The sequence below is a fragment of the Cryptomeria japonica genome, chromosome 10 (genome assembly GCF_030272615.1).
Source record: "Cryptomeria japonica chromosome 10, Sugi_1.0, whole genome shotgun sequence".
NCBI classification, from domain to species: Eukaryota; Viridiplantae; Streptophyta; class Pinopsida; order Cupressales; family Cupressaceae; genus Cryptomeria; species Cryptomeria japonica.
The window spans coordinates 550,000,689-550,013,372 of NC_081414.1; the positions used below are offsets into that span (position 1 = coordinate 550,000,689).

A 12,684-nucleotide genomic window follows, 5' to 3' on the forward strand; every position below is an offset into this window, starting at 1 on the left:
AGGTAATTTAGATATCAAATCATCAAGAATTAGAAATATATTAACTAGATTATATAATGAAATTAATACTTAAAAAATCACACATCACTAATAATCAAATAGTTGACAATCAAAATCTTATGCTTTGTGAATATTCTAGAGAAAAAAACATGAAAAATTATGAAAGATATTGTGCTATGCTCAAATTCATCATTGCTAAATAGGAAATAAGGAAAATCACGAATCCCTTAGCTATCTAAGCAATCCAAACATAAAACCAATGAAATAGACGCAAAACAGAATGAAATTAAACAATATAAAACTCCCTATTGTGCATCATGGCTTCCATTGCTCTTCTCCTCTTTGTGGTATGGTGGCTCTCAGATATCACGCTGACAACCTGCAATTGACACAAAGATTCAAAGTTCGTGATTGTTAAAAATGGAGATTGAATGCTCAATTTATATATTTTTGGAGAAGATTGATTGAAAGGTGGAATAGATTAATCAAGAGGTGGAACTTAGGTGAGCTCACATGAAAATTGATAGTTGAACTGCTGATTTAGAGGTGAAACTGAATAGATTGAATAGATTAATTGAGTCAACTGATTGAGAAAAAGCTAACTAAAGGAAGAAAAAGAATGATTGGAGGAAATTAAGAAGATGACAAAGCTAACTAGAAGATGTAAATAGAGATTGGAGAGATAAATGATTTAATTAATTAATTTATCATGTGCTTGCACTTTAACTTAGATTTTCAATTTAATCTTTGCATGAGATTTATTCAAATAATTGAATTTATTTTAAACTCAATTTAGTTTTTGAATATATTTAGAACTTGACTTTGAATTTCAATTTGATTTTTGAAATCATGCACATGTATTTGAATTTAGAAGAAATTGAAATTGAATCAAATTAGAATTTGGGGATTTATTATTTAATTAAACAATTTAAATAAACTATTTAATTATTTTGAAATGGACTTTAATTAAATAATAAAGAATATTTAAATTAAAGGATTAAATCACAATTAATTAAATAATAAATATTTAATTAATATTTAGAAAAGGGTTGAATGATTAGAGATAGAAATAGAAAATAGAAGTAATTTATTTAAATAATAAAGATGATTTAAATTGGGGAATTAATTAGAATTAATTAAATAATAAATATTTATCTAATATTAGAGAATGGTTAAAATGATTAAACAATGATAGAATAGGAAATATAATAATTAGTAAGATTATGAGGAAATATGAAATTAGAAGAATAAGATTAATTAACTTAATCAAATAATTAATTAATTATTTAATCAATTAGACGAATAATTAGCACATGATCAATGAGACATTTTTAGGTGTCTATAGATATCACCATATATATTGCACAAATGATCTTTCACATGTGTTGATAGAGCATGGAGAAGTTTCCATCAAGTTCAAAATGTCTTCTAGAATAGCCTATATAATAATGATTAGTGTGACCTAACTTGCTTTGATACCATGTTAGAAATTAGGATCTTAGGATACTACTCATTATACACAACATATACGATAAATAAGATGAGAATCATACAACCATAAATTTACACATTTACACAAGATATACATGAGGAATATCCTTTTAGGTTAAAACCTCATAAAACATCATTTTATTAAAACACTTACAAAATATAGTCTATCATAAATAGACTAAACTTGGGGATACTTCTCCTTATTCCACATGACCCATAACACCTTCTGTGCAAAGTGATATAACTCACTATAAAACTCCAAATTCACACTCTCTCAAATGAGGGAGAACCTCCTTAAATATAGGAGTAAGGATGACAACATTAGTCACACCTTTTCAATAATCCCCATTCATAAATAATTAATAATTTAATAGTTATATTAGATTATAATTATTTCAAATGGGATATGCTTAATAAATCTTATACTATATGAGGTTTTATAACCTTATATTACAACAATATATAAATTTTATAAAGGTATATGACCCCTAATAACATTATGTTCTAAGAAAAATGACAAGGAAAAATAGTTAAAAAATGATGAACATATAAGATCCATTCAATCGTCTCGCCTTAATACAAATGCCAAGATAGTTGTATATATGTTTTGATAGCTTGTCCACTTCAAATAAAGAAACACCTTTGAAGTAATTAACATTATTTATCCAACATGAAATACATTTGTAAAATTAGATTTTAATATTTTTGGACCATGTTAATCCTACAAGATCATCATTTATTGATTTTTTAAAAACAATCAATTAAAAATTAATAATAAAATATATAACGATCTTAACATAATTAAAAAATTAGGTGTAACACTTTATTGTATCCTCTACATATACATTAAAAAGTATGACAAAACACCTTCTTTTGATTTTTATAAGTTTCAATGAGTAAACTCTCTTTTTCTTTATAAATTTCAAAATATTGTTACAATACTTGACACTATTTAGAAACAAAAATGACACTCCCACACAAATATTAGATAAGATTATTGAACACTTTTAATGAATTGTATAACTAAGTTATACTTTGACAATACCTAATACTTAAAACTTAAAAATATTATAGTCAAATATTAGATAAGATGATTGAATACTATTGATAAATGCACAAATAAATTATTAATAACATTGTACATATTAATTTTCATTCATGTACACTTATTTGATACAAATGCTATAATAAACAACATAATTTTTAAACTATAAATTTTTCAATTGATTGAACATAATAGAAAATGCTCATAAAAAAATGATATTACTTCTTATGATTATATACTTTGAACAAAACTTTCAATTGCATGAACATAATAGAAAATGCTTAAAAAAAAAATGATATCACTTCTTATGATTATCTACTTTGAAGAGAAATTTCTCTAATATATAGGTCAACGAGTTATTTAAGAACAACTTCTCCATAGAAAGAGAACAAATATTACTCTAATATATAGGTCAATGAGTTATTTAAGAACAACTTCTCAATCGAAAGAGAACAAATATTACTCTTATAATCCTTGTGTTTAAAATACTGAAAATGGATTTCTAATTAATAGGGCGCTTTTAATAGGTCAGTCATATGGAGGCTGGTTAAATTACTGAATATGCCATTTGGGCAGCCTACAATTCTTGGCTCATGCTTTCTTTACAAGCGAAAAAACATGCAACCCTGGAAGAATTCAAACACAAACACTGAAAAACCAAACCTGAAAAGATGTAAATGAAGCATCCTCCCTCTCTACAGAATTCCTGCCCAATTAATTAGAAATCCTTGTGTTTAAAATACTGAAAATGGAAGGAGTTAATAGTTATAGAGAAATGGTACAAGAGTTTAAGCCAATATTTAACAGGGCCAAAGGCGTGCTGGAGGCATCCTCGCCTCATGCTCGCAATGCTGCTCTGCTTCCGTTCCTTGTTCACATTCATCCTTCCGACTCAGGTCATCTGCATGTGCTTACGTCGGATTTCCATTTCAATACATGGTATGCCCTCTTCAACTGCGATCAGCTTAATCAACTGGTCAACTTCCATTTTCCTTTGTTTTTTTCTAAGTTTCCAATTTTTTTCCAAAAGGTAATTCACTACTATCATGTTTTTCTTTTAAACTTATCCATCGATTGCACAAAACACATTTATCCTGCTTTTTTAATTTAGAATGTTGGGAACTAAAAATTCGTAGCAACGATTGTGTAGTAACTGTTAAAATTGGATTTCTACCATGCTGTTATTTTCCTTGGACAGCTAGAAAAGACTCAGGGCTTCTCACTAGCTTGCTAGGGTGTTCTACCACTTGGCTACTGAACTCTTCGTGGTCCGGAGTGTGGATTGTTCTGATAGGGGTAGTTATGCAGTTTACTGCTCAGTGACATACAAATAGTCCCCTTTTGGAAGCTCCGAAGAGATTGTTGTTCCATTTAGTTTTTTGATTATTTAATTTTGTACTCCTCGTCTTTGACCCAAAGATATGGTTCAGAAGTAAACTCAAACTTACCAATCAATATCCAGTCAAATAAAAAACTGAAAAAACCACTAATAAAGGATTGAACCCATTTCTTGTCCATTTGAAAATGAAAGACAAACACCAAACATTCATTCTGAGATGTTTTATAGTATGTCAATGTCAGCTAGGGCTTATATGAAAGCTAGTGCAGAAACATCTCAGATGGTGAAATAATTCCATATGTGAAGCGAAGAAACTAAATAATTCCATATGCTGAAGCGAAGAAACTAACTTTAGGGACATACATTTTACAATATATCAATTCAGCTAGGGCTTATATGAAAGCAAGTTTAGAAGCACCTCATTTGGTGAAATAATTCCGTATGCCAAAGCGAAGAAACTAACTTTAGGGACATATGTTTTGCAAGATCTAGGGCTTATATGAGAGCTAGAGTAGAAACATCTCACATGGTGAAATAATTCCATATGCCGAAGCAAAGAAACTATCTTTAGGGACATTTTAACTGTCATTTGTGAGGAATAAATCTCTGATTTGAGCCAATATGTACATGGGTAACATAGACCCTTTAGAGGCTATAGGGCTTTTACCATTTGAAGGGCGGGTTTGATTCCTCTTGCATTCAGATGTAATCTTTAAAACACTGAGATTACACAGCCTCGGGCTGTTGGTGCAGAAACACTCTTGGATAATTTGATTTTCTCTGAAGCAGAGCTTTGAAATCAACATCTAGATAAGTGTGGGTTTTAAGCCCTGAGCCAATAGTCTCTGGGAAACTCAGGTTTAGTGATGTGATTCTTCTTCCTGCACCTGTATCGATAGTTTTAAGTTTTCACTCTAATATTGGTATACACTTATTCATATAGTTAATTTTTCAATTCCAGAATTACATCTTAAATTCTTCATACCTGTATCTCACATCTCCTGATGACTATGCCTGAGCCTTAGAGCTCAAAATAAGAAATTCAGAATGCACAAAACTTGGTAGATGCTATTTAAATAAGTTCAATACCAAGATATCTCATATTTAACCTAACAATCTTGATCTCAAATTTGAGAGAAAACATTTCTTAATAAATGATCATTGGTAACAATCAACTATTTGAAGACAGGAGATGGAGTGAAGATTGTGCTCTTCTTTAGGTATGCTATCTGGTGCCTCTCAATAAGGAAGAAGGGTGCTGTTGGCTATTTGAAAATAACCCATAGAAGCTTAACAGAGAGGTTCTGTGTATGAAGCTTTAGACCATGGGCTTCAATCCATTCGTGGAATTGTCTTCAACTGCTATGGTATGGGTACACCTTCCAGCCTGACCACTAGAGTTTTGGCATGTTGATTTAAGCTCAAATCAACATGGGAGTCATTAGGCACCCATTCCACGATCCTCGAGAGACATCCAGTTATGTATAACTTCTAGTTAATTGGTTTCATACACAAGTATATGGAATCATGAAATATCACAATCTGGTATGATATTTGGCAACAACCATTGAGAATGGTGAACAAAATTTAAATATAGCAAAAAAAATGTTTCTCTTTATGATGCTCTCATTTTAGTTCTCTTTTTAAATATCACTGCGTATGATGCCAAGTTGATTATATCTATTTTCTTAGACATAGTTCCCATGTAGACATGTCGGCAGATTGCCAGCTTTATGTCCAGGGACATTGATACCTCTTTTTACTAGTTACTTTGTATGAAGATCTCGGGTCTTGTGTGTAGGCGAGTCCCATAATTTGTTCATTTATTCCACCAACGGTCATAAGCAGTTTCATTTGTTTCTATTTTTCTTAAGTTTGTGTTTATTCCGTTCTGGTAAAGGATCAAAATTACATCCTGCTTGTATATGCTAGTTTTATTAAACTATTGACGGTTTTTTGAAAGACAGCTTATTACTCCTCTATTAACTTTTCTTGGGAATTGTATACCTTGTAGCTTTACAATTCTTTCCTCCGTTTGATTAAAATTCAAAACTAAAGGCTCAGTTTTTTTCACAAAGAAATTCATTTCAAGGTCTTGGAAGTTTGATGTTATCTAGCTTTCGTTAATTGAGGTTCTCAGCATGGACTCTCCTTATGCTTCAACTTTTCAATTCATTTCCTTCAATGCAATATTGAGATATCGTTTGTCTTTCTCATGAATTATGAAGAGGCTTACATCCAGCAGCCTGTTGAAATGGGCAGAAAGAAACACTGGGGTTCAATGAAAACTTATCCACATTCCTCCAAGTCTTGTATAAGGCCTTTACGTCAGACAATGTAAAGACTGAACTCGGGGGTCCTGCAAGTGCAATCGGTGGAAAAGGTTTGGTTTTAATCATCTTCAGTGTTGGTATTCATATTCGTTTCAATTTGTATATGATGAGAATTTTTTTTTTCGGTTTGATTTTCAATATTTGTTCACCTGATGTTTGAAGTCTTGCCTGGTCTGCAAGGCAGGTGCAACATCTGCTAAGATTAAAGGAAATGCTACTTTTCTAGGAGCTTCAAGAAATGTATGCCTTCATCTGGAGTAGTTCAAAGGTCGAAGTGCAAATGATGCAGTAGGTGCCTTGGCATTGGATCTTTATGAGGCCTTTTACACAGGTAAGCTGCCTGATTATCTCTTAGTTCCTTGAGAATCAAATGCGATGCAAGGACTACCCATTGTGCTTGAATAGTTTAATATTTATTCAGTAAAATATGGAATCTTGTACCAGTCAGTTGAGAAATACTTTCTTTTCTCTACATATCTGAGGCTATTGTTCTGATGCAAACTTGTTGTTGGTCTTAAGAAATTCAATGTTCTTGACAATCATCTTGTGCTAATTGTTGTTTCTGCAGCACATCAATATGTCATGCATGTTTTTGACAATCATCTTATGTTAATAAGAATCAATCTTCATGACCCATCTCTTCATGAGTAGTGGTTCACAAGAATCCATTCTCATGAGACTGTCCTCTCTATTTGCACCCAGGTGATGCTTGTAGAGGTGAAGTACAAGAATTTAGCTTAAACACACTTAAACTACAGAGTTTCCCCCACTACAAGGTTTGCTTGGTGTGCTACACCATTCACAAAAGGTCCTGCAAGTGTTGTGCCTTATGAACCATTTCATGTGGGCCTTCCAAGCTCTTTAATTTTGATATAATTGATAGTTCTACACAATGTGTAAATTATGTAATAGCATTTTTTGGGAGTCATCTGCATGTTAATATCGAATCAATCTTCTTTACTCATCTTAAATCTTTGATAAGTTCAAAATATTTTTGTACCGCTTTAATCTTCAAAATTTCAAAGTGCTTTTCTGTGGTTTTAATCTAGGGATTCTTGTGGACTGATATGCTTTAACAACTTTTGAAAGAGTTTGTATGCAATTTGATCCCAGACAAAGGTTAATGATTTTATAATCATGAGACAATCTCAAAAGCTGTTTGTGATCTTATTAGAAGCAGACAAGGCTATACTAAAATCCTCATATATGAGTCTTATTTTGTATGCCCTTAATTGTAACTACTAATTAGTAAATCCTGCTGCTGAGAACACAATATTGGACTGCCAAAAAATATATCTGATATGCTGGTGTTGGTGTTGGAAATAAGCCACACCCGGACCGACGATGGACTGGTCCAAGAGGGGCCAGTAGCTCAGTGGTAGAGCACTCCAGCAGCGTATGGAAGGTCCTAGGTTCGAGTCCTAGCTGGTCCATGTCTCAACGTGGTATCAGAGCCAGGTCCAGGCTAGGAGCCCCAAGCACACGAGAGGTGTGGCTTAAGGGGGGGTGTTGGTGTTGGAAATAAGCCACACCCGGACTGACGATGAACTGGTCCAAGAGGGGCCAGTAGCTCAGTGGTAGAGCACTCCAGCAGCGTATGGAAGGTCCTAGGTTCGAGTCCTAGCTGGTCCATGTCTCAACAGCTGGAAAAGAATGAATGCTAAAAATAAATTAAAGGGTCCATGCAAGGTAAATTTTCTGAGAGGATATGGATGCCGACTCGAAATGAACCCAGGATGATATGGATACTTCCTTGAACAAAACGTACTCTCAAACCTGTGCATAAAGCGCTTCTTTCCCAAAAAATATTTCCTTCTCGTTACTACAGCCAACTTGTAACTAATTTCCCACACTAGCACTCTTTTTTGTTTGCATTGGATAAGTTTCTAGATTTCTTACACAAATTACATCTAATGAACCAAAAGCCAAGTGGACCAACAATATGAGAACCTATGGACCAACAAAAACAAATTGAAAAAATACTTAAGAAACCCATACAATTGGTCCTGTTGGACCCACGAGGTGCTAATGACTAGTGCCCAAGCTTATCATTATTAAGCACTATACCACACAGTCAAATTCACGCAGAGGGACTGATATGCTTTAACAACTTCATCAACGGAGAGTTGGCTGCTTGTCTAAACTGTTTTATTCATTTATATTCAGTTTCAGATCATGATTGGTGATGGAGGAACAATCAGTTGTTCAAGGAACTGCCATAGTATTAAACTTGCCATGGAAGAATATTGGATCAACTGCCCTATGTTTGTTATTCCCATGGGCGGACCAGCCATTGTTTTGGGAGTCCAATGGATTACTACCTTGGGAACGATTGAGATAAACTTCCAAGACTTTTTTTTGCATTTTCATTTAGAGGGTAGGACATGTGAACTAAGAGGGTTGTGTGCAAAGTCTCCACAAATGATTAGTTCCGACTGTTGATGTGTTTTTCAGGCACCTCTAACACAAAATAAAATATCAAAGTATTTTACCCTCTCTTGAACAAAATCATCTCAGATGCTAAATATCTGATCAACTAAGATGATTCCAAGGTTTCTAATATCAGTTCTTGATGTGTGGGTAACTCAATGGCGAATGTGATTTTGCTGTATGCACAAAGGGACTTACATAATTGTTCTTGAAGACTTGAACTTATCATGAATGGAGCAGGTTTGCTGTCATGTCCCCTCCTTGATCGTTATATATATCTTAAATGAAGTAATTATTATTAATTAATATAATAATTACCAATGAATGATTATTTGAAATTTATTTATTTATTAAATATTGTTATTTAATTAATATTTATTACTAATAATATTCTTGAAATATTCAACTAAAAATAAATTAATATTATATTATAAACATAATTTATATATATTATAAATTATAAACATAATTTACATATTCTTGATTGTAAACACAATTTATATATTTAAAATAATAAATATATAATTTATATATTTAAATATTGCTAACTGATGTTATACTACCTTATCGGGAGTTTTTATTACTCTTTGCCCTCTATTTTAAAAGAAGATCAATTAAGATTACTAAGCTAGTGAATCGCCTACAAAGGACACCGATGAATATGAGGATTATCTACCGTTCATAACAACAGTAATTCATAAGTAGCAGCGATTATATAAATATGAAGGCAGTGATCATTTGTATGAAGCAATAGCAGTTAAGAGGATTTGTTGGCAACAATGCAACAAACTGAGGGGGGGTGGTGAATCAGTTTGCTCACAAACTCTACACATCTTAACCTTAAATACAGATCTGATAATAAACAATGAAAGCATAAATCAACACCACATCAATGACACACAGAACACCAAGATTTTTGATGTGGAAAACCCGGTTAAGGGAAAAATCATGGTGGGAACCTACCCTCAATGAGATAATACCCTGTTTGGAGTAAGTGTAAATATTACAATGGGGAATGCACATGCATTCAGGCACATTGCCTAGAGCTCACTGCGGAAATCACAAGAAGGGCAACAACCCTGAGGAAGACTCATTGTCTTACAAGATTCAGACAACAATCCGGATTACATGAACTGATGAAATAGCATTTCTCAATGCCTGATTACAGTTCCAGTTAAGCATTGATACTCAAACTCTGCTCTTTCCACTTCTTCACACTCTTTCTCACTTTTTCACACTTCTCCTCTGCTACTGAAAGATCAATTCAATGTTCGCACATTTAGATACATCTCACAAATGAATATTACATATATTTATACAAATCATCAACCTATATTTCAAGGTTGGCTAAACCCTCAACAAAGATTACAAAATAATAACCTTACATGCTACAACAACACATGCAGACCAAAGCAATGTCTGCTAAGACATAGTCTAGACCCAAATCAATACTGCAACCAAGAAATGTTGAGACATGGACCAGCTAGGACTCGAACCTAGGACCTTCCAACGCTGCTGGAGTGCTCTACCACTGAGCTACTGGCCCCTCTTAGACCAGTCCATCGTCGGTCCGGGTGTGGCTTATTTCCAACACCCCCCCTTAAGCCACAGCTCTTGTGTGCTTGGGGCTCCTAGCCTGGACCTGGCTCTGATACCATGTTGAGACATGGACCAGCTAGGACTCGAACCTAGGACCTTCCAACGCTGCTGGAGTGCTCTACCACTGAGCTACTGGCCCCTCTTGGACTAGTCCATCGTCGGTCTGGGTGTGGCTTATTTCCAACACCCCCCCTTAAGCCACACCTCTCGTGTGCTTGGGGCTCCTAGCCTGGACCTGGCTCTGATACCATGTTGAGACATGGACCAGCTAGGACTCGAACCTAGGACCTTCCAACGCTGCTGGAGTGCTCTACCACTGAGCTACTGGCCCCTCTTGGACCAGTCCATCGTCGGTCCGGGTGTGGCTTATTTCCAACAAGAAACACCTCCCACAATTATACTTCGAACATCCGCAACATGCTATAATCACCAAGGATGTCGCATAACATGAAGAACACCACCGGATCAAGAAAATGATCAATAACGCACACAATGATCAATGCGGACCATCAACACGGATAGGACCCAATCTAGAAACATCCACAAGCAACGTGAATCACACCAGAAACAACTGCAACATCACCACTTACTAGAATTTGTTAATGTTTGCGTATGCTTTCGGAGATCTTATTTATTTATCCGATGGTTGTCTTTCCGTTTTGCTGTTCCTTATTTCTTGTTTGGCGATTAGCTGGAAGTATTACCATCTCTGTCTCGTGTATGTGTTGGCAGCAGTTATTACATCGCAGATTTCATCCGTTGAAGTTCTTTGGCTCTTTATGTATGTCGGTTGTGTAACTGACATCTTCTTTTGGTTTTTGGCCTTCCGTCTTTCTTCTTCGTGAGCCATATCGGGTCATGTCATGTGTTATATATATGCCGAGAGATGTGAAGTTTAAGGTGATCGATATTCTGATGTATTTGATGATTATCGGTGAAAAGCTCAGGTTTTTGCTGCTGCAACCTGTTGTGCGAATCGCACACCCATCCCCGTCTTGGACAGGGACCCCAAGTTTGTGCCTTTCTGTCCTTATGGAAGAGGAAGGGGATATGAAGGGTCAAGTGCCGCTAAAACCAAATTTGGCCTCTAGGGCCATATTGCAAACTTAAAACTCCCCAATTCTCACAAAGTCGCCTAAATGTGAAGAAAGAGTTAAAGCCTGCAATGACGTTGAAATGCCGATTTTCGCCAAATGGGGGTTAAAAATTAAAAAATGTCAGTGTCAAAACTTTTCAAAAGGCTCTAAGACTGCGAAGTTCATGAAGTTGGCAAAAGTGCCCAAAATCCCGAAGTTCGCCATAATGGGGCGTAAATGTCAAAAGTTTTTAAACCTTTCAAAGTGCCCAAAATCTTTGAAGTTTGCAAAAAGTCTAAAATCTCCGAAGTTTGCAAAAAGTCTAAAATCTTCTAAGTTTGCAAAAAGTCTAAAATCGCCGAAGTTTGAGCTAAGGAAATTGCGATTTTTGGTAAAGTTTAAAAAACCTCTATACCCCCCGAAGTTCGCGACTGAAGGGTAAATCACGAAATGTTTTAAGTTTGCATGAAATACGAAAATCGCGAGGTTAAAGTTTTCAAAACCCCCTCATTCTCCGAAATTCGCCATAAAGCGTAAGTGTTAAAATTTTAAAGTTTTCAAAAGCTCTCAAAAGCCTGATGTTTCAACTAAGGGGAAAGTCGCGATTTTTATGAAGTTGAAAAAGGCCATCCAAACCTCGAAATCGCGATCCAAAGCCGATTGCAAAGATTTTGAGTTTGAAAAGGGCCTCTAATTGCCGAAGTCCGCGACTAAGGCGAATTGCGACATGTTATAAAGTCTTCAAAAGCCCCTTAACCCCCGAAATCGCGATCCAAAGGTAAATCACGCCACAGTTGAAAACTTTGCAATCGCCTCCCAATCTGCCGAAGTTCGTGTGAAGGCAAAATCACGGAGGTTGAATAGTGTGCAGACCATCCTATTTTCGCCGAAGTTCGCTTATAGTGTGGAAGTTGCGAAGTTAAGAGTTTTAAAAGCATCCCCCCCCCCCATTTTCAACGTCATAGGTAAATGGCGCAGAAGTTTGAAGTTTAAGGAGAGAGCTATATCGCCCAAGATAGACGTCATAGGTAAAATCGCAGAAGTTAAAGTTTGAAGAACCATCCGAAACCCCCGAACTTTGCCAGGTAAAACGAAAAAGTATTTTAAAGGCGTTCACAATTTGGCTAAAGAGTCGAGCCTTGCCTAAAGGTCCTGAATTTCCAGAGGAGAAAGCAAAAACATTCAAAAGATACATCTCAAAAAGAGCTTCTCGAGCCAGGTGTTAAATTTAATGTTTGTTAAATTAAATTGTTTAATTTTCAAATTAATTTATTAAAATGGGATTAATGGTTTGCAGGTCGCAGGATGCCATCACAGAGAACTAGGCGAAGGCCCGAAAATGCAAATCGAAGAAGGATCGCAACCAAGGCC

At 35.1% G+C, this 12,684-nt stretch overlaps 1 long non-coding RNA gene across 2 annotated transcripts in view; it reads left to right on the forward strand.

The window, feature by feature from the left end:
* The first annotated feature begins 2,995 nt into the window (after positions 1-2,995).
* LOC131060754 (uncharacterized) overlaps positions 2,996-12,684 on the forward strand; it is a 60,568-nt gene continuing 50,879 nt past the window's right edge. The window contains exons 1-3 of one of the 2 annotated variants that reach the window (XR_009110432.2): positions 2,996-3,475; positions 6,104-6,258; positions 6,389-6,539. This is a non-coding gene — a long non-coding RNA (uncharacterized LOC131060754). The remainder of the gene's footprint in view (positions 3,476-6,103; positions 6,259-6,388; positions 6,540-12,684) is intronic. The other variant, XR_009110433.2, reaches the window with a different exon arrangement.